The sequence below is a fragment of the Amblyomma mixtum genome, chromosome 1 (assembly GCF_055824585.1).
Source record: "Amblyomma mixtum isolate Tamu chromosome 1, ASM5582458v1, whole genome shotgun sequence".
Lineage (NCBI taxonomy): Eukaryota > Metazoa > Arthropoda > Arachnida > Ixodida > Ixodidae > Amblyomma > Amblyomma mixtum.
In genome coordinates this window covers 177,124,404-177,146,984 of record NC_143012.1, presented here as the reverse complement: position 1 = coordinate 177,146,984, position 22,581 = coordinate 177,124,404, and the positions used below count along the sequence as shown (strand labels likewise).

Below are 22,581 nucleotides of genomic sequence, written 5' to 3'. Positions count from 1 at the left end.
TCATTGACATCCACCCGAGTGTAGCAATAAGGCTTCAGGAGAAAGCTGTACTGCTTTCTACTCCACCTTCTACCCAGCTTTGGGGATTCCCCTAAACATCTGACCAACATTGAAGGATTTTTTTGGGGGGGTGGAGGGCGGGGGGGTTGACGAACACAGCATCCCATGACGTGGTCGAGGTTGGCTCTGGCCGTCCAGAAATTACAGGCTGAGGAGAGATAGATGGTTGGGCGGATGAGGTGGGCGAAGGAAGAAGTGGGAAAAGTGCGAGTGTGAAGCTGGCGCCGCACAATGACGCGATACCGAGAGGTTTTGCGGTGTGCGGGGGCATACAAGGCGACCGAGACGATAGTGGTCACATATGTCATGTAAAGGAGAGGAGGCGGTCCCTCTTCACTAAGCGGAGCCACGTGTAAGCGGCGCTCAGTAAGCGGCGCTCTGACAGTGAAACCTCGGGCGCAGACGTGAGCCACCTCGTTACCAGCTAGTAATGCACGTGCGGGGGTCCAAAGAAGAGTGGTAGAGTGGGCTAGAGAGTGTTTTAGAAGGAGAGACAAGGCTGTACGGAATATTCGACCCACGCCTTAATTGTGGGTAGCAGATTTAGAATCGCTGACGATGGTGGTAATATCGGGAGTGGTCAAAACAAGAGCGAGGGCCTCCTCCTCCGAAGAGGAGGTATGGATGGTGGCAACCGTTTTAGGGCGGCCGCTAGAATCATCGGCTGAAACGGCATAGGGGAGGCGAAAGGGTTATTCAGGCAATTGACATGGGGTACATTGGAAAGACATTTTTGAAGTCCTTCATCCCTTTTTGGACCTCGTCGTGGATGGTGAACACGGTGCATTTCCTTGGGTAAGAGGCGGATGAATATGGTAAAGGTTAGTGTGCTTGGATTGAGTAGTCAAGGTAAAGCCGATAGGCAGAAATTGAAGCGTATGCCGACCAGTGGTGGTACAGGCAAGGCGGGCACACTGTGAGGTGAGGTGAGCTTCTAATATCTAAGGGAGGGTGTTTAAGGTCTCGGTTTAAAGACAATGGGTGGATGCATTAGAGGGAATACCAAGAGCGTATTTATGAATGCGACGGAAAAGAGCGCCTGCGCCATCGATTTCCACACCGGAGAGGGGAAGGTACGGTACCGAGTATGTAAGTCTGCTAAGGACAAAAGCCTGAACAAGACGAAGCGTCGATTCATGGAGACCTCCGTGGCTGTTGGACACGCGCCCTATGAGGCGGAGGGTGTGTTGGACGGCGGCACGAAGAATTTGAGTGTTCAGTCGGTTGACCTTACCGCAAAGACCAAGTACCCGATATTGAGAGACCTTTTGAATATGGTCATCATTAACGTGAGCAGTGGTAGAGGGAGAGTGTCCATCATGACGGTGTGAGGGAAGGAGCAGCAGTTCAGATTTGGTACGGTTCATAGCGGCAGAATGCTCTACTACGTTTGTAGCTGCTTGGAGGGTATCTTGAATGTGACCAATAGGACCTTCAGATACCCACAGGGCAGTGTCATCGGTGTATACAGAAAAAATTACGAGGAACTTTAGCGGCTAAAGTGGTGAAAGGCGAAAGCCTGAGTGCTGCATTCTGCTACGCGATTGTTCACTTCACATTCTGTTGGTGCATTAATTAACTGCCAATTAATGACGCTTTAGCTTCGCCTTTAGGAGTGGAAAGCGACAGCCTGTTGCAGCGCAGCCAGGCTGTCCACGGAACGCCACCACCTGGTCGGCGCGATGCGTTGCCCTTTGAATGCAACGCTTTTTGAGGAAAGGTTCTACGCCTTGCTCGTCGGTGAATTGGTTTTTAAGGAAAGGAAATGTATCTGTCTCTGATATTTCGGTGGACACCTGAACCTCGCCGTAACGGGAAGGGAGGAAGATGGGAGTGAACGAAGACAACGTATTCACTAGACGCGCCTTTGTTCATTCCAAGCCAAATAAAGAAAAAAAAAGCTGGCATGGCGGAGTGGTAGCGTGCTCGTCTCGCACTCCGCAGACCGGGGTTCGATTCCCGAGCTCGGGCAATTTCCTGTTCTGTTTTATTTTTTTATCTGGTCTGACTAGGAAGGTTAATTAGGCTAATTGGTTAAGTAAGTCCCACTAACTTGGAGAATCACTGTACAATCCCTTTAATTGGTTGCATGGTTAGTAGCCAAAGTACAATTGGCCACGTTTGAAATTCGCGCACTGTGACGTCACGACCTATTCGACCAATTGAAAAGCGTGACATTTTCTGTCGACAACTTCTGCTTACAACGATGAGGAATTAAAGGCTTCCGCCTTAAAAAACTAGTCAGGGGATGGAACGAAGACAAGTATGGATGGGCAGCACAGCCAGGTTAAAGAGGAATGGCGAAACGACAGAGCCTTGGTAAGTGCGGAAACTTCCCAAGGTGTAAGAGGGGAATTTCTCTCAAACGAAGGCGAGGGTAGTGGTACGAGATGAGAGGAAGCTGCTGATGTAGGAGCATGTTTTGAAGCCGCAAGAAATGTGCTTTAGGCCAGCGTAGATGGCAGCATGGCAGGGACTCCGGAACGTTTTGGGAGTGGGAGGGGGGGGGGGCAAGTATTGTCTTTGCTCCATCATCATCATCATCAGCGGGACTAAAGCCACTGCAGGGCAAAGGCCGCTCCCATATTCCTCAATTAATCCGGTCCTGTGCTAGCTGCATCCACTTGACTTCTGCAAACTTCTTATTGTAATTATTAATGTTTTAATACATTGTAACCGTTTCAATTTTACATAATTACATCCTCGCTTATTGTACATTGGTATATACACTTCAAAAATGGTTGGAAATTTCATAATTACTGAAACCTGCGCAGACCGCGCAAGTGAGTAAACGGATTCGAAAGATGCGAAAAAACCATCATTGTTAATATTTCTGAATTCGCGCTTGCACTGAAGCAAATGTGAACTGATATATTCATTTCATGCAAGTAGACATGAAAGTAGGCACTAGGTAAAAAGCTATAGTATCGCAGACTGACGAGCTTCAAGGATAGCATGACAAGAGGACGTTGAGCAGGAGAGGTTTTCAAAGGAGGCCGAACGTTGCTGTTCGTTCTGCCGTTCTAGATACGAACTCTTTCATAACGGCATCCAAATGCAGGTCCGCAACTTTCTTCTTGTGCACGCGGAGAAGGAGAAGGTGTGTCAGCCTCCACTTCGTCATTCGATTGCGCAGAATTGTTTTTATTCTCCTCAGAGCACTGAAAAATCGCTCTCCTGAAGCAGCTGACGCGGCACAGAAAACACGAGTGCAGATACCGGACAACCTGGTCCACCATATTACGCATGGCTGCAGACTTCCTCTGCCGAGTTTGTAAAATGCGTTCACTTTATGGGGTCACTCGCGTGCAGCCGGCCGGGAAGGCAAGCTTCCGTGCCAGCTATGCGCGGGCGTTCCCGTGTCCCCAACCCGTGACGCAGAGTTACAGCCACGGCGGGTTTGGACGAAGTAGGCAACGAACAGAGTACGCTAGGAAACCGTTTATTAACCCAGCGCCAGGCAAAGCACACTGCGGAAGAATGATCTATCCGATAATAGATGGTTCAGCAGCTTACCAAGTCGTTGTCGACCGGCGATGGATAGTCCGGAGAGGCGCGGGCAGGACGCGGGGTCGGCGGGGAAGTCGGGCAGTCACGCCGCGGCCAGAGAGAGAGACTAGAGAGCCTTTGTTCCCGCGCGAGCTCTCCTTAAACCACTACGACATTGCCTCCCCATTGAGCAACCGGTTGCAATCAAGAGGTGTCGTTCACCCCGTCCCTAAGACGCCAAAGCGTAGGCGTGACGTCACGTCCGAGCTGGGAGAGAGGAGAGTGGCAGAGTGCCCCCTTCTTCCCACGCCCGGCGGCGGGCGCTTCGTCGCGTGACTCGGCGCGGGGCGGCGAGGGATATCTGTATATCCCACATCCTCCCCTCCTTAAGAAGCCTCCCGGACAGAGAAGCGGGCGCAACGTTACTTAATCTTCTCCGCCATCCAGGGATCGAAGTTCTTCGGCTCCCGCCGGTACTCTTGTTGATGTCCGCGCCACGCCCGCACCGATCAGCTGGTCCGAATGCTTGACCACCCGCGAGATGCCGATGTCGAAAGGTGGCTTCATATCGGTCGCCGTCTTCCGATTACCCGCGCTTGCACCGCTCCGGTGAAGGTGGTTGACCGCCTCCGTGGCACCGGCTTCGACTGCTTGGAGGCCCGGTTCGTGGCTTCGCCACCCTCAGGGACTGGGTCAGGTGGCTTCAGAGGCGATGGCCGCGGCGCTTTCATGGTAGAGGCCGGGCGGTTGGGTTGCCCTAGCATACCTGGTTAGCTGGCCAGGGCCCAGGGTTGAGGTGGTAAACGGGGCCGCGGCTGCTCTATCTTCGTTTTGCCCGCTTGCTCTTGGGTAGGCGGGTGCGGCAGCGTACAGTCGGCAGGCGGCCTGCTCCGACGCGATGTGGCAGGTGGCAAGTTCGCCTGGCTGCAGCAGGGAGGCGGCTTCAGGTCGCGGGCTGGGCGTAGCGGCGGGCCATGGGCGCGGCGCGTTGCCGAAGCTGGATGGTGGCTTGTTGGCGGTAGTGGTGAACGATGTCGTTCTGATGTGCCCTGCTTTCCATCTGCGCTGAAAAAGGTCAACACAGATGTAGCAAACTCCCGCAGCGCGTGCTACGTAGCTGTTCGGCCCTCACGAGAGTCATGAGGGTTAACGCAAGTAAGTCTTACGTAATATTGATCGGCATGAGCGGCCCGTACGTTCATGCATCTAACGAGACTGCGTGTCGGCCTGCGCCCTCCCTCTAGTCCGCGCAGGCAGACTTTATTTCTGCCTACGGCGCAAGTTATAGCGGGACGCGGAGTTCGCCGGCTGATCGCAGCGCTCGCTTTCCGACTGCGGCGCGGGTCGGGCTATGTCCTCAACCCACTCATCTCGCTGCACGTAACGTTTCAGGTCGCATACGTGCACCGGTCCGCCTGTCGGTTTCGACCGCAAGTCCTCGAGCCTGTAAACGAGCGAGGAAAGCTTCTCTCGCACGCGAAACGGCCCGATCCATTTCGGCGCCAACGAGGCCGCGAACTGTCTGCTAGCATCGCTGAGAACGTGTTGGCGCCGAAGCACCAGATCGCCCACTTCGTAGTGAACATCCCGGTGCGAGCGGTCGTACTGTGCTTTCTGCTGCGCCCTAGCAGTGCTCAGGTTGCGGCGAGCCTTGTGTAAGGCCTCCGTCATCTTAGCGCGCAGCTGCGTCGCGTATTCAGCTCGTGCTGACGAAGCGACTGGCGTCTTCCTGCTGTCCGTTAGAACCCGGTCCATCGGATTTAGCAGCTCTCTACCCAGACTGAGAGAAGACGGTGCATACCCAGTCGAGCGGTTAACGGTCGAACGCAAAGCGAACGCGATCTCCGGCAGATAGGAGTCCCAATCTTTGTGCCTCTCAGAGTACGCGACAAGGATGTGCTTGATGTTGCGGTTGACTCGTTCCGTGGGGTTCGACTGAGCATGATAGGTGGCCGTTTCCTTGTGCTTAATGCCGAGTAGTAGTAGTAGTAGTAGTAGTAGTAGTAGTAGTAGTAGTAAAAGACTTTTAATCGACCATAATTTATAGGCCGAGCATTTCGACCGCCTGGGCGACCAGAAGCCGCGGTTCTTCTTCCCCTTCAGCGCCAAGCCAGTCGAGCCAGATGGTGATGGATAGAGAGGGTGGGGGGAAGGAACTCGACTGCTGAGCAGCCGGGCAATAGAAGAGGCAATGGACCAGGTCCGCATAGATACAGGGGCAGTTGGGACAGGAAGGGTCCGATCGATAGCGATAGAGGAAGAGGCGGGACGGGGTGATAACTGCATTCATCTGAATGTGCCGAAGAAGGCGAGACTCCGGAACCGTGAGTGATGGATGAGGGGGAGGGTAAAGGCGTTTGTCGAGGCGGAGCGCAAGGTAGACCTCTTTTATGGTGCGGCGAAGGGTGAGTCTCCCACCGTCCTCCGAGGGCTTGGGCCAGGGGATCAACGGTGCCCGGAAAAGTGTGTCGCGGGCGAGCTGATGGGCCAACTCATTGCCGTCAATCCCTGAATGCCCAGGGACCCAGTGGAGGAAAACGATGGAAGGCTGCAGTGCGGAGACCGCTCGTTCGACCTCCTGTTGGAGAGAAGGGGTCAGGGTGTGTTTCTGTATGTGGTGTATAGCGGCTTGTGAGTCCGAATAGACTGTGTACTCTTGGATAGAGGGAAGGAGGGAAAATGACTGGAGGGCATGCGCAATGGCGAGGACCTCGAGGGACAATGCGTCTGGAGGGTGTAGATACGGCCCGCTGGTGTGGGTTTCAGGAGCAGGGAGGTGTGGATGGTACAGGGCGTAGCCGCAGGAACCTCGAGGAGCCACGAAGGAGGCATACGTGTAAGCTACACCCTGGGTATCAAAGAGAGGGGAATGGTGCTGTGCGGCCACATGACGACGTCCGGCGTGCAGGACGGGGGACATGTTGGTCGGGAGGGGAAGGATACGAAGATTGGGGGCGGGGGTGGGAATAGGAGAGGTAAACGGGGAGATTGGAATAGGCGAGATACCCGCTTGAGTCAATAACCACTGACCCTGACGGGTAAGGGAAAGCCGGGCAAGCTGCGAGTCACGATGGAGACTGAGAAGAGAACGAAGAGGATGGAAGAGGCCTGTGGCAAAGAGCTTAGTGGTAGAGGTAGTGATAGGGAGGTTGAGAGCTGCCTTGTAGAGGCCCACAAGGGCAGTCTCGAGAGCGTTAAGTTGAGTCTGAGTGAAGGAAGCGTAGGGTGCAAAGTACAAGACCTTGTTGAGGGCCAGCGCGTGGGCAACTCGGCACGCGTGAGCCTCGTGGAGACCTGAGCGTCGAGTGACCACGCCCCGCAGGAGGTGAGTTACAGAGTGGCAGGTGGTGACAGCGCGGTGGAGGGCTTGCACATTCTTAGCCGCATGCAAAGGGAAGCCAAGAACTTTGCACTGTGTGACGACAGGAATGGGAGAGCCAGAAAGGTGGAGAGAGACGAAGTGGTTGTGTGAGCGCTGGTAGGAGGAATGGTTGAGAAGAAGCTCGGATTTCTCAGGAGCAGGAGAGAGGCCAGCTGTGGTGAGAAAGGAGTCGATGAGATCTAGGCCACGTTGCAGGGTGTCCTGTACGTGACCGGGAGAGCCAGATGAACACCAGAGAGTGATGTCATCGGCGTAAAATATATGATGCAGGTCGGGAATTTCAGCTAGCTGGGAGGCGAGAGGGGCCATAGCGAGATTGAAAAGGGTAGGAGAGAGAACAGCACCTTGAGGAGTGCCACGGGTGAGGTGGTGTGGGTTAGACAAGTGGGTATCTACTCGAAAGCGAGCCACACGTTTATAGAGGAATGAGCGGATATAGGAGTACATGCGGGAGCCACAATCCAAAGAGGCGAGTTGAGAAAGGATGTGATCGTGGCAAACACCGTCAAAGGCCTTGCGAACATCGACGGTCACAAGTGCGTAAATATGAGTAGGGGTAGGGGACAGGAACGTTTGCTGGAGAATCAGAAACATGTCCTGTGCACAGACGCGGCGTCGGAAGCCAATGAGAGAATAGGGGAAGAACTCCCGTGCCTCAAGAAAATCAGAGAGGCGAGTCAGAGCCATTCGCTCAAGGGTCTTACCAACGCACGACGTCAGGGAGATTGGGCGGAGGTTAGAGAGAGAGGGAGGTTTCCCCGGTTTTGGAATCATAGAAATAAGGGAGGATGTCCAGGAGCTCGGCAAGCAGCCGCTCTCCCAGGCCTCATTGTAGGTTTCAAGCAGGAATTCTTTGGCGCAGTCAGGAAGGTTGCGAAGTGTGGTGTATGTAATGGCATCCTCACCGGGAGCCGAGCGTGTAGAATTAGCCGCCAGAGCAGATTCGAGCTCCCGGAGAGTGAAGCATTGGTCCAGATCGGGGTTAGGTCCACCCGAGTACACCGGATAGGAGGGTGCCAGAGGGGGCGGGAGGTAGAGAGAGGCGAGTTGATCAAAAACTTCGGAGGGAGTCCCCTGAGTGAGGGCTTTAGCTAGAGTGGGAGCAAGGGCAGGCTTAGTGCCAAGGAGGGATTTAAAGAGAGACCATGCGGATCGCGAGTGCAATGCAGAATCAAGGCCATCACAAAGAGCACTCCAACGAGAGTGCTCGAGGGAGGCGCAGTGGGCGACGATCTCGGCCCGCAGAGCAGTGATCCGGGAGGAAAGTTGGGCATTGTGTGGTTGGGAGCGAAAGGAGTGCAGCGCACGAATCTACGAACACCTTCGCAGTGAAGTAGGACGCGTTGTCCGTTATCAGCTGCTCTGGGAAACCGAACCTGGTGAATACGTCCATCAGCTTCTCCATGATCACTCGTGCCGTCAGCTTTCTAAGGGGGAAAAGTTCAACCCACTTGCTGAAGTGATCCGTGACCACCAGCAGGAACTTGTTCCTACTCGGTGTCGTGGGATACGGTCCCATGATGTCACACGCCGCGATTTGCCAGGGAGTCTGGCTGTTAATCGGCTGCATGAGGCCGGGCGGTCGTCCACCCCGGGGCTTCACACTTTGGCACACATGACATGAGCGGGCGTAGCGTGTTACGTCCCTTTTCATGCCAAGCCAGGTAGCAAAGCGACACAACTTAATGTAAGTCTTGGGGCCGCTTTCATGCCCAGCGATGCACGAGTCATGAAAGTAACGTAACAGTGTCGCTCTCAACACTCGCGGTATCACCACCTTGAACGCCTCACTTGTGTCGTTCTCGGAGGGGATATACCTCAGCAGGACGCCGTCGGAATCCAGCAGATAAGAATCCAGCGCGCTCACAGCACTACCAGCTGTTTCCAAGCGCTCCGCACCGACAGCAAAACCAGCTGTCCCCGTGTGCGCGGCGGGCCGGCCGCCCGGCTCCCGGAGCCCGTCGAACACTTTTCGACAAAACGAATCCATCTGCTGAGCTTCGAGCAACTCCTTTCTGCTGAACACGATCCCCACGGAACTGGCGTAGTTCACGTGGTTCACGCTCTCGCCCGGGGTCAACGGTCGGTCCGCGTCCCTTACATCGGCTACGGCTGGGGACAATCCCTCACTCTCTCTCTCTGTCGGGTGGTCGGTCGCGTGACCTTCCTCGCGCTGGACAGGCGCTCGCGAGAGTGCGTCAGCCACGGCGTTGTTCTTCCCTTTGCGGTAGCGTACGGTGAAGTCGTAACGGTGCAGCAACAGGGCCCAACGCGCCAGGCGGCCGCTCGGCTCGCTGAGTCGTCTCAGCCAGGTGAGCGCCATGTGATCCGCCTCGATCACAAATGCCACCCCGTCGACGTAGTAGTCGAACTTCCGCAGAGCGAAAACTATCGCGAGACATTCCTTCTCTGTCACCCAGTAGTTCCTCTCTGCCGGTGTCAGTGAACGGCTCGCGAATGCTACCGGTCGGAGGACGCCTTCATGCTCCTGAAGCAACACTGCTCCTAAGCCCAGGTCGCTTGCGTCGGTTTGAATCACAAACTCCCTGTTTAGGTCGGGTAGCTGCAACTCAGCCGTGTCCGCGAGCACCTTGGTGAGGTTGCGCAGTGCAGCCTCTTGCTCGTGACCCCAACTCCAGCGCTCGCCCTTCTTCAAAAGCTTTGTCAAAGGTGCCTGCAGCGCTGCGCAATCTGGGATGAACTGGCGATAAAAGTTCGCCATTCCCAGGAAGCGTCTGGGACCAGCTAGATCTGACGGCGACGGAAACTTAAGCAAAGCCTCGAGTTTATCCTCGCACGGCAGAATGCGGCCTTTGTCGATCGTGAACCCCAACAGTGTTATTCGGGTCGCGGCGATCTGCGCCTTCTTCGGGTTCAAAGTGATTCCCGCGGACCTCAGCCTCTCTAGGATGTCCCTCAAGTGGCGCAGGTGTTCCTCGAACGTTTTCGAGTACACCACGATGTCGTCTAGATATGCGAGCGCGTGGTGCCACTTCGCATCTCCCAGAACACGGTCCATTAGGCGCTGATAAGTAGCGGGTGCTCCTACCAAGCCAAAAGACATTCTCTTGAATTGGAAAAGACCTCTGTGACAAGGGAAAGCAGTCTTCTCCTTATCACGCTCATCCATTTCAACCTGAAAGTATCCGCGGCTAGCATCGAGCGTAGTAAAGTACTTCGCCCCACCTAGGTTGGACACTAGAGAAGAAATGGTTGGTAGAGGGTACGCATCCTTCCTCGTAACCTCGTTCAGTCTGCGGTAGTCCACGCAAAGCCGATATGTATCGTCTTTCTTTGGGACTAAGACTACCGGGAAGCCCCAAGGGCTGTTAGACCTCTCCACAACGCCAGTGTCGATAAGTTCGCCTAAGGCGCCGTCTAGTGCTTTTCTCTTAGCCAAGCTAATTGGTCTAGGATTGCACTTCCACGGCAGTGCATCACCCGTGTCTATTCTGTGCCTTACTAGTGTAGTGAGGCCAGGCCGGTCCGTGAATGTCGCGTTAAATTCGTAGAGGAGAGATGACAAGCGTGCCTTCTCCCTCTCCGATATGCTGTTCACCTCCGAAAACAAAGGGTGCATTGCCCTCCCTGGCACGGTAGAACAGCTTTCTACCGCGACAACATTCTCTGTGGGCCCTCTCTCAGCGGCGACTGTCCGCTCGCATGCTTGTTTCCGGGCCGGCGGGGGTGATTTTCCACGGTCTCTCCCCGCTAGCTCCGCGTTCGGAGCCGTAATTGACTGCGAGGCCGCGGGCGCTTTTGCAAAAAGCTTCAAGGCGCCGGTGGTGCGCTCCCGATAGCCTCCGCTGGTTATGTCTATCACAATGCCTGTCTTGGCTAGGAAGTCTCGCCCAAGAATTATAGGAACGGATAAACAGGGAAGATGAACGAGGCGTTGTCGCCGCACGCGTCTTTCCCAGCGAACCACTATCCTAGCTGCACCGCTGGATTGCGCTCTGCCGCTCGCGAGGCGAAAAGTGGTATCGCACTCTCTCAACCGGATTTTGTTCTGGCGGAGATGGTTTAGCACCTCGTCACCGAACAAAGAAGCGCTTGCCCCTGTATCGAGTAACGCGGTGAATTTCTTTCGAGCTATCGTTAGCTCAATGAACGGCGCTGGCAAGTCAACAGATCTTCCTACGCGACATGCCAAGGGCGCTAATAAACCGGTGTGCTCGGTGTACGCCGCGCGGGATCGAAGGTCGATCACCGGCGGCTGTGGCAGTTTCCCGACTGTGTTTGGTCATGGGCGGGGAGGCGGCCACAGTCGCGGGCGAAGTGCCCCGGTTGGTCACACCTGTAGCAGCGGTTGCTCGGGCTCCGACGGGCTAGGCGCTGGTCGCCACGTTCCGGTCGGTCGTTTCGATCTCGATCTCGCGGTGCGGACGGTTGGCGCCGCTCGTGCGGCCGCGTGTCGGCCTCGCGATCTCGGCTACAGGTGTTCCGCTCTGCGGCAGCGTGTGCTGTTCGCAGCGCGTAGCTGAATGGGTCCAAAGCGCGGTCGGACAATTCCCAACCCCTCGGGACACGCTCGTCAGCAAACTGTGCTGTCGCTTCAGCTCTAGACGGACTACGCTCTGAGCTGCCATTCCACGCGCAGCGCGGCTCAAGTGACTGTGATGCAGGTGGCGGCGGCCGATACGCTCGCGCAGAGAGGATGTCTCCCTGAATGCGCTTCGCCTCAGCTGCTAGCTCGTCCAGGTCTCTAAACCTGCCTCCTCTCAGGTAGGCCGCGAAAGTCGGGTGCGCTTGTCGTGTGACACGCTCAACTTTCTCAGTGTTTGTGGCGCGAGGGTCAGCGAGGCGATACAGTTCGTCCATCGCTCGGACGTACTCTAATAAAGACTCGTCGGGGTGCTGGGTGCGGAGTTCCAGTTCTCTCCTCAAACGCCACTCGTAGTTAGCGGGAAGGAATTCGTCGCGGAAGCTTGCGCTAAACTCCTCCATTGTCCTCGCTCGGTTGCCGGTTAGTCGGTAGCAGCGGGCCGCTTGCTCCGTCAAAGAAACAGGCACAACACGCGCGAGCAGTTCGGCGTCTGCGATTCCTGTCGCGTGCTGATAATGCAGCAGACGGTCGAGGTACTCATTAGCCCGTGTTCTGTCATGGTACCCCGTGTAGGTAGGTACGTCTATCCTAAGACGGGGTGCCTGGGCCGGGGCTTGCAAATTGTTTTGCAACATACCCGCTAAGCTCTGCATAACTTGCATCGCGTTCTGCAAGAGCACCTCGGATGACTGCGGACTAACGCCCCCGGAGTTGGGCGCAGCCGCTGATGGTGTCGAACAATGAGGCGTAGGTGCCCCATTGTTCGCACCACGGAGCGGCGAGGTGCCCGATGTGGTGCCCTCCGTACCAGGCCTAAGTCCTGCCGACGCGCCCGGGAATGCAACTCGGCTATTCCGCGTGGAACACTCAAGATTTAAACCTTCCAAAGGCAAGTCAAGTAGGGAGCCCTGGCTCTGTGCCGCTAGCTCTGACAGCATGAACAAAGACTGGAAGTCAGGCCTATCAGCTGCCATCCTTTGTTAGCGCGTCGACAGTCGTTCGCTCCAACAAAGTATACTGCTCAATGCCTAGTTCGCGCCACGTTCGGGTGCCAGATGTGGGGTTTGAAATGAGGGGAGATAAATACGTATTCCCCGTTTAAGCGCGGCTGACATAGTTTAAAGCCGCGCAGACCCCACCCCGTGGTCGCGAACGCTACCGAGCGCACGCCGACCACGGCGGGCCTTGCTCTGCGGGAACAAAGGAACGACACACTGGCTGACACAAACAAGGCATTTATTGCTATAACAACAATAACGCCAGCTAGCAACAAAATACACTGAGGAATCGAGGATGTCCGACTCACCAGCACGGTTACGAGCGAACGTTCGCCCACGGTAGGGCAAAGGGATAAACTCCGAGGCCGAGCGGGACGGGCTCGGCGGGAGCAAGTTCCGACCAAGAGGCGCCCGTCGACGAAGAGCGGGGCTGCGAGCGAAACGTCCGGTCGCTTCCCGGTGCCGAGCAGAAGAGAGCGAGCCATCCCCCGCGCGCGAGCGGCAAAACACGCCATCCGTGGCGCTGCTGTCGCTGCGACGCGAGCGCCCTCCCCTGTTAGTTAAAGTAACCAAACTGAGAAGAGCGCGTTTCGGGGCACAGCTGGGGTACATTGCGGGAAAGTGAACGCAGGGAACGAAGGCGTCCCCACATCCCCCCAACCTTAAATAGACCCACGCGCCTGCAAGTTACATGCTATGGAGGAATCTCCTTGTCTTCATGCACTTGAGGCAGGTCTTGCAGCGGAGGTCACGCCTACAGCGTGCACGCAGTCTTCCGCGGTATTCCGAAGGCGGCGTGAAGGTCTCCGCTGGGACGACTCGCATGGCCCGCGGACTACGTGTCCGCAGGCCAGGATCCTGCAGTAGTCGACAGGGCAACAGCAGCCGGAGGTGGCTGCTGTCTGGTCTCGCCACAGCTGCCCCGGATGGATGCGGCGAACAGGATACAAGCCGCTCCGTCGCAGCAGGCGGCAGCGAGACGATGTGCACAGGACAGCAAGCCGGAGTGGCTCCACTGGATCTGCAAAATTTCCGAAACACACTCCACACGCCTTTAACGTAGGTCACGGGAGGGGAAACGGCGTACACAAGGGCCACGTGGCTCAATGCTCAACTCGCTAGCAAAACGTGTCGGGCGGCTGTGCAACGCAAAGTTCGAGTGAACAAAGCCCTTTCTTGAGTTGAACGAAAATGCTCGGTTCATGCGAGGTTAAAAAAAAACGGGCGGCCAGCAAAGTGCGCCCCCTCTCAACACCACGGTCCGGTGGTCGTGTCACTTTTGACAAGGTGCAGGCAGCTATATATAGCTTTAGGCCTCAGTACCATAGTGACGGTCGACGACCCCCAACAAAAGAAAGACCCGAAACGGGTTTCGTGCGCGCAGCCGCGAGGAGACATCAGCTTTGTGGGGTGGTCCTCCCCGCTCACTGCACAAAGCAGCTTCTGAGCGATCGGCGCCCACCGTATCGGACGGTGTCGGAACGCCCGGTGCCGAGCTGCAATACCAGCGAGCTCGTCGCGGCACCCGTGGCCCCAGGCCACCCGGCTCCCGGAGTCGCGACTCCCAGAGTCGAAAAAGAGACAGCGAGAAAATATATACAGAAAACTCGGACCACCCACGCGGCATCCGTATTCACTCGCTTCGGGCTCGGCAGCTCCGCGGGCGCTAGGCCTCGCGCTCCCTCGATGCGGACCAAGTGGTTCTTGAATAAACTCCAGGAAGAAAACTTCACAAAAAAACATGCTGAGCATGTCGAAAAGTTCAAACATGCTGCAGCGCAATACACCTCGCACTCAAGAAAGCATGCCGCAGGTCCTAGCAATCAAAATTCACACTAGGCCTACCACTTATCAAATCCGGACAAAGAGCGTTCCTTGAACCGAACAGACAGTCGTCCAATGTTCCAAGAGCAGGCCCCACATTGGGCGCCAAGATATGGGGTCACTCGAGTGCAGCCGGCCGGGAAGGCAAGCTTCCGTGCCAGCTATGCGCGGCCGTTCCCGTGTCCCCAACCCGCGGCGCAGAGTCACAGCCACGGCGGGTTCGGAGGAAGTAGGCAACGAACAGAGTACGCTAGGAAACCGTTTATTAACCTAGCGCCAGGCAAAGCACACTGCAGAAGAATGTTCTATCCGATAATAGATGGTTCAGCAGCTTACCAAGTCGTCGTCGACCGGCGATGGATAGTCCGGAGAGGCGCGGGCAGGACGCGGGGTCGGCGGGGCAGTCGGGCAGTCACGCCGCGGCAAGAGAGAGAGACTAGAGAGCCTTTGTTCCCGCGCGAGCTCTCCTTAAACCACTACGACATTGCCTCCCCATTGAGCAACCGGTTGCAATCAAGAGGTGTCGTTCACCCCGTCCCTAAGACGCCAAAGCGTAGGCGTGACGTCACGTCCGAGCTGGGAGAGAGGAGAGTGGCAGCGTGCCCCCTTCTTCCCAATCCCGGCGGCGGGCGCTTCGTCGCGTGACTCGGCGCGGGGCGGCGAGGGATATCTGTATATCCCACAACTTGCGACCGGACCCCCCTCGTCACGCAGGAGCGTTGGGAGAAGCACGAGTTGCGCTGAAAGCCTGCTGATGTCAAAATCTGCAGCATGTGCTCCTAAAAGTTCATTTAGGTCGTTTGACACCAAGTTTCGGCCTTCTGCAGGGTCAGTCAAAATGTGCTCGAGGCTAATCAGCTGCTCCATGCCAGGCTGATGAAATCGCCGTCGGATCTCAGTGGTAATACGATCGATAGCGTCAAAAAACTCTTTTCTCTATAATGACTTGCGTCAAGCGTTGCCAGCTCCTCAGGCTTTTCTGTGAATTGAAGCCTTCTGGGCGGCTGCGAAACTCTGGGCGCTCGAGGTTCCCTTTGACCTAACTCTGTTGCTCTTGAGTTCGTCCGCTGCCACAGGACGTCAAATGAGGCGTCAGACCACAGCCCTAACAAGCGGTCACAGAGAGCTTCTGCTGCTTCTATTGCTCCTGCAGAGCTGTAAACTAGGCGTTGAAGCGTCTTCGCTAATTCCTCGCACGGGCCTAACAGAGCTATACAAAGGTTGATTGCCAATAAAGTTTTGAACTTCTTTAATACTTTCTCATATTCTTTTAAGGCTGTCTTGCCGGTGCCACTGCAAAGTTGCCTGCACCCTTTCATAGTTCTCAACGAACCTTTACATTGATTTCACTCTTACTGTCCACGTCGTTGGATACAGTGGTAGCAGTAGGGTGTTCTGCCTAGAACAATCTTGCTCACCGGCATCATTACTCGGGGGAAGTACAACGCTCTAAGAAACAGTCTTCCTATTCTTCGATTCGGGTATTGCACTGGAAACATCTTTTACAATGTTGAGAACGTCGCCGATGACATCGCAGTTCATTGCGGCCTTCTGGAGTGCCAAGTCTAGGCAGTGGTTATACTTCAGTGCACAAATATTGACCGTGGTTCAGATTCCGTAATCCTCTTCTGCACGCCAATAATACTCGTGTAAAGCCCGCACTTTTTTCCCGCGGTTCTCACGGGGTGCGGCCCTTGACCACTGGTTCGACACGTGCGCGTCTTCGGAACCTTCCTCCTTTCCCTGTGAAGGATGCTCCCGCCGCTAGGTCGCCGTCGAGACACCTGCTGTGTGGGCGTGTCAGATTTCTTTCTGGGGCCATCTTCTCTTGCTGCTCGTACGAGATGCAGTATTAAACCTTATTCTTGTTAGACGATGCCATCGTCCTTTGCCGGAACCTGCCGATGCTCTACGCGGGACACCGGACCGCCAGGTCAACGCTACCTTTGGGGCTAGCCTGCGACAGCGGTGGGATGTCGCAGGCGAGCCCCATGTAACAACCGGTAGAAGCCTACGTTTGGTACGAATATATCTGCTTAGACCGAAGCGGCTAGCACCGCCGATCGGGCGAACCGCATCAGCTATCGGGAAAGATCCAGGGGGGGGGGGGGGCGCTTTCCCTGCCCCCCGGTTCCGGAGTCCGTGCGGTATGGACTAAGTTGTTAGATGCATGATGTAGGTCGAGACTTCGTAAGACTCATGCATCCGCCGGAACTTCGTTTCGCAGCAATGGTTGCAGATGGTGCATTGACTGAACCATGACTAGTGTTCTTGTATGTGCTCTCTGCTGGAGTGTACATGGGAACACTAACTCTGACTAGGCTGTCTCGATGCGGTGCCGGCATCAGGGCACTGCACACAGTTGAGTACGACCGGAGTGGTGAAAGAGGGAAAATGTGCACTTCCCTAAGTCGAAGAGAGAAGAGGAGCGAAGAGGGAAAGCACGGGGAAATGCTTAGAGCGTCACGTCACCGTTTCATTATCGTCGTACTTCGCATGCACAGAGGCGCGCTCAAGTCGTCGCCCCTGTCTGCTTAGTGCCGTTCACCGGACTGACGGCCGAAGCCAAGCCATCAGCACGCGTCGTCGCTTGTGACGGTAGCTGAAAGCATTTGGGATCAATGAAAATCGGACTCCGCGCCTCGTACCACTTCAAGGATGGCTTTTACTGTGTTTTTTATTTATTTATAAATACTGCAGTCTTGAACAACAAGACGATCGCAGGTGGGTACATAATTTGTCTAACACTAAAGGACAAAAAAAAAAGAAAATACAGCAGACAAGGCGTCACCAGCAGCGAAATTACTACATCACACTGTACTGTATCGTTTCACAACAAGGCATTCACACGCGTCATCTTCTTTTGTAAGGTCCTGTGTAGGATACTGGAATAGGGTGGCTACCCTGTGGCCAACCTGGTGCACAAGACTCGCGCAACTCGCCATGGTTGGAAAAAAGTTGGCCGGTCACGTGACGCTTTCACGTCAACCGATGTCACCTGACCTCTCATCGTCATCACAGCCTGCCCACCGGATTGTAAGAGAACCCCCCACCGTGGCAGGTGGCAGTTAAGTTAATGATTGATGGCAAGAGGCTGCCCGGCAAGAGCAACCTGGGTCTCTCAACCTCCACCGATGGCAGCGCCTACCATCGCAGGGCACTGGCGCATTGCTTAACCGCTGCACCACTGCTCCAGGAGAGGTATGAGGACTCCCGGGGATCTGAGAATGAAAAGTAGAGAATAACCGATTCCGCACATATGGGCGTCAGCCCATTCACGCTATCATGTCACACCGTTATTCGGGGCTTAAGTGTCTCCTCCAATTTTTCGCCACGGAAATTAACAAATATCGTACAATACCTGTCATTGGTAATGAGGAATAAAACGGCGCCTTAATCGTGTCGTTCTCGGAGGACACCTCAACCGCGCCGTCAAAGAAGGCATGGAGGACGGAGTGAAACAAGGAAGCGGAAAAGAGGCGCTACAGCGGAGGACTCCGGATTAATTGCGACCACGCAGGGTTCTTTCCGGTGCACTGGCGTCGCACAGCCCACTGTTTGGACTGTTTAGTACGAGCTCATGTACGCAGCACAAAGTGCGCAACAGAGATGTTGCAACCCCCTGCAAAGAAGGGTAAACACGTGGCCTTCTGAGTCCCGTAATAACTCGTCTAAGATGAGCAGAATGAATGCTGGGAAACCGTGCTGGTTCATCATGCTGAATCAGGAAACTGTGTTGCTTCATCACACTGAATCACCCCACATTCGCCGTACTCACCTTCGTAGAATCCGGTGAAGTGACGTTCCATGCCACTACAAAAAATTTTCTTAGCCCAAAATATACCTATTTTGAAAACTTTTTCCCTAGAACACTTCATTTTACTTCACTTCACTTTAATACCTTAAAGACCCTCGTTAGAGGGTATTACGTAAGAGGTGGGGGCACGCAGAAATGAAAAACAAAATAAGCAACAGATAAGTTGTAAGTTATACAAATATAAGATTTTCTCTGTGCAAGTACACGCGTGATTCTTTCGATGAACAAAGATTGGCATGTGATAGCAGCAAGTTCTCATTACTCATTGTAGTTCGTCGATGTTAATGAACGCCAAAGTGCGGAAATTTGTCAAGAAGTACCAGTGGTTGCGCGTGCTTGTGTTTACTTTTCCGCGCTGCTCTGTATATTCGAAGTATAGTTCATCCGTGATCACCATCACCTTAAGCATGTGTTCAAAGGGAAAGTTGGTGGAATACATTTTAAAACGTTATTGAATCAAAATGCATTCCCTAATTAAAGCAAAGAAAATAAACACGCAAATCAGTAACATGATCTCACCTTTCGTACTGTATTTTTACAACTCTGGGTAGTGCCAGGTCAACATGACTATCGCATTTACTCCCAAATTCGTCTATGCGTCGCGGTGGTCAGCCCTCTTTGAGCATTTAAAAATTTCGTGGTTGAGGTTTGAATGTAGGATAGGTCCCCAAAAGAAAGCTCTGAGCTGCCAAAATGTGATTAAGGTGCCCCGCACAGCGTATCGCATATCACTGATGCAGCGGTACTAGGAGAAACAAGCCACCGAAGAAAGCGATGTACTTATTTACTTTCACGGCAAAGAAATGCGTAAAGACACGATCCAATAAGAGAGCAGGATAAAGTGAGCAAAGCAGATCGACCCTCTTTTCATTCTGTCAATGTTCGGCAGGCAACATAAACGCCCGTAACGTTACCATTAATTTATCGAACAAAACAGTAACGTTAGTACGCGCGCGCAGTCGAAGTGAAGACAGCAAAATGGGGCTCAATACAATTGCCCTAGCCAGGGTTGTCAGGTCCTAAACTCGAAGAAGAGCCACAAAAATCAGAAAAGTAGCTACAAAAGTAGCCAGCCTGCCTCCGATGTGTCAAAATTAACCGAAGACAGCGCTAAGGTTGCCCAAAAGCATCCCCAGAAGCAGAAAAGTCGCTGAAATTGGAATAGGTTTCCCAAGAGCATAGAACTATGTAAAATGGTGAAACATTTTCAGTCTTTCCTGACGTCCAATTTGTCATAGAGGCTTTCCACCCTTTTAAACTTGTTTCTCGTACTGATATTTCAGTGATGCGTTCTTTTCAAAAAAAAAAAATAGAAAAAGTATTTATTTAGCATAAAAAAAAGAAATACAAACACAGAACTTCAGGGACCCAACAAAATTTGTTTAAGGGTCCCGACCACTATAAGCTGTTACACATGATGTAGACGACAGCAACAAATAACAAATAAGGCAACTATATAGCAATAAGCATGTTACAGCAGTAGGCACTGAATACTAGTGAAAACATGAAATAAACATAATATAATTAGAAAAAAAATACAAAAAAAGCACTAAAGAATGTACACTAGGTTGAGCTTAGTAGAAAATGTTTTAATTGTTTTTGAAAGGCATGAAGTGTAGGTGAAATTTGAATGTTATAATCAAGACTGTTCCACAAATGAGAACCCGTAAATTGCAACGTTTGCCGGCCATAATTTGTGTGTATGGTAGGAAGCAAGAGCCGATGTCTTGTAGTAGACGTGTTGGTGCGTAGTGAGCGATGAAGACGTACTGTAGTTAAATTGAGTGTGTTGTGAAATATCTGATAAATTAAGGAAGCGGTATTGTAAGTTACTAGGTCGTATACACTTAGGATACCAAGAACGGCAAATAATTCATCTAGATGAGTATGCTGAATGTTTTGCGCGACAATTCGAAGAGCTCTTTTTTGAAAAACATATAAGGGGGCGATGTGAGATGAATATGTGCATCCCCAAACAGATATACAGTAATTAATATGTGAATGGACAAAGGCGTAATAAAGGTTAACAAGTACATCAACGGGGAAAAAATTTCGGCATTTGGAAAGTGCATGCAGGCCGTATGAGGCTTTTTTAATCACTGAACGGACGTGTAAATCAAACTTGAGATAATTATCTATCACAATACCCAAAAATTTTGTGTTGTTAGCATGGTGAATAGGCCGGTTATTGTAAATTACTTCTGTATGCTGAGAAACAATTCTTCTGCCAGAGTGAAAAAGGATAAAGACGGTTTTATTAGGATTAAGGTTGATTGCATTCGCCATGCACCATTTATGTACATTTTGTAATTCTTTATTTACTTTTCTAATCAGGGCACTTTCATCGCGATCTGCTAATACTAAAGTCGTGTCATCAGCATATAATACAGTTTGGGCATAAGTTAATTGGGAAGGCAAGTCATTGATATAAAGTAAAAAAAATAAAGGTCCCAACACGGAGCCTTGGGGAACCCCGACATTAATCACCTTTGCACTCGACTGTGAATTTCCGAAGAAAACAACCTGATGACGGTCCGTTAGGTAACTTTCAATGAGTGTTAGGGGTGTGCCGTTGACGCCGTAACCAATTAACTTTTCTTTAAGAATACTGTGATTTAGAGAATCAAAGGCTTTGGCGAAATCGATAAATATGCCTGCTGCTAGGGAACCTGAATCAATAAACTTCCTAACTATGTCAACAAAGGTCGAAACGGCAGTTGTTGTGGAATATCCTTTTCTGAACCCAAATTGGTAGGGTGACAGAATACTATGTTTTTCTAGGTAGCTGTTAAGTCTTGCTGCTAACAGTTTTTCAGCGACCTTGCTGAAAAACGGTAATATTGATATTGGCCTGTAATTCTGGATGTTATCTTTTTCTTTTGACTTGTATAATGGAAGAACTTTCGCTACTTTCATTTTTGCCGGAAAAACTCCTGTCGAGAAAATTAAATTGACAATATGGGCTAGCACTGGAGATATTATTTCTATCACTAGTTTAGCACTTTGGGCTGAAATGTTATCAATGCCACAAGAAGCATTACGCATGCCGGTTATTGCTGACTTTACCTCATCATGATCTGTGGGAAAAAGATAAAATGAGCGAGTTGGTCGAACGAGGCATGTGGCACGGGGTTCCGTGGGATTTACATTTTCTATTGATGAAAAGTAATCGCTAAAAGCTGCACAGATATCCTCTGGTGACGTATGCGTTGTGCCATTATATGCTACTTTATCAGGAAGTTGTTGCTTTCTTTCTCTGCCAAGGTATTTGTTCACGATGCTCCAGTTTTTCTTTGAATCCTTTCCATTAAAACGGACCTGATCACTGAAGTAAGCTTTTTTTGCAGCAAAGAGCACATTGTTTAAAATTCTTGAGTACTCAGAATACCGACGTCTTAATGATGCATTAAAGGGTTGTTTTTTTAGTTTCCTATACATATTGTATTTCTTTTTAATGCAAAGTAAGACCGAGTTCGATACCCAAGGATTTCGTGGGGTTTTGTGCTTAGCAGTAGCAGTAATTGTTTAAACAATTGGGATTTACTGTTTACTTTCCGTATTGTGACCTGATCATTTCAGGCATATGTTTACTGTTATTGTCCCCCCATGCTATAATGCCCCTGGGTGCTGCAGGTACTCGTATAAATAAATAAAATTCTTTTAGGATGCGGGGTAGCACTAGATGCGAAAAACTGACGTATAAAAGCACCGGTATCAAATGAAAGGAAATATAAGATGATCATGGAAGAGAAGCCCGGAAACGTGCGAGGAATTTCTGAAAGAAGGAGAAAATCGGGAAAACCATTCAGAACAGTTTTTCTTCTCGCCAGAGGAGAAATAATTTTTGTTCCTATGGCACAGCAATAACAATTTTAATTCCCCTGTATAAATGCGAAGCATGGCGTTGATTCTTGCATGAAATTTTTTCAGTGTTTTTAAACAAAGTAATAATTTTATGCAGCTATTTCTTTCTCCATTTTTCTCCTGTGATCAATGAAAGCACAGAAAGCACTGCCTTGGTCAAATTTTTCAGGCCACTTTGGTTTCTTTTCAATACTGAGGCACTTATGGCTGCTCTGAAGCTCTACATAGTTGTAGATACGAAGAGCCTACGTCTTAACGTTTGGAAACTTTTTGGCCTTCAAGAGTGTCCGTTTCCCACTAATAGACTGAAAAAAACCATGTGGCCTGAAAAATTTTAAGCACGGTTCTAATTCTCAGCATCACACAGCTGGGATGCCGGGCTCGCATGTGCGGCCGATCAATGCGCTTTGAAGGAGTAGTCCACTAAGGAAACAAGTTACGAAGTAGCCAGTAATTTCCTTATTTAGCCGAGGCACACTGCGAATAGAGATGGTACATGTCTTACTGACTGTTCTAAGGAAGCTTCCATATCAGCACTGCATAGCCGAGGTGGGGTTTTGGAGTCTCACCTGGAAAAACAAGTCCGGCGAAAATTTATTCC

The 22,581-nt window shown here is 52.2% G+C and overlaps 1 protein-coding gene across 1 annotated transcript in view; it reads left to right on the top strand.

Annotated features, from left to right (window-relative positions):
* LOC149370023 (uncharacterized) overlaps positions 1 to 22,581 on the top strand; it is a 41,687-nt gene that overhangs the window by 5,240 nt on the left and 13,866 nt on the right. The window lies entirely within an intron of this gene.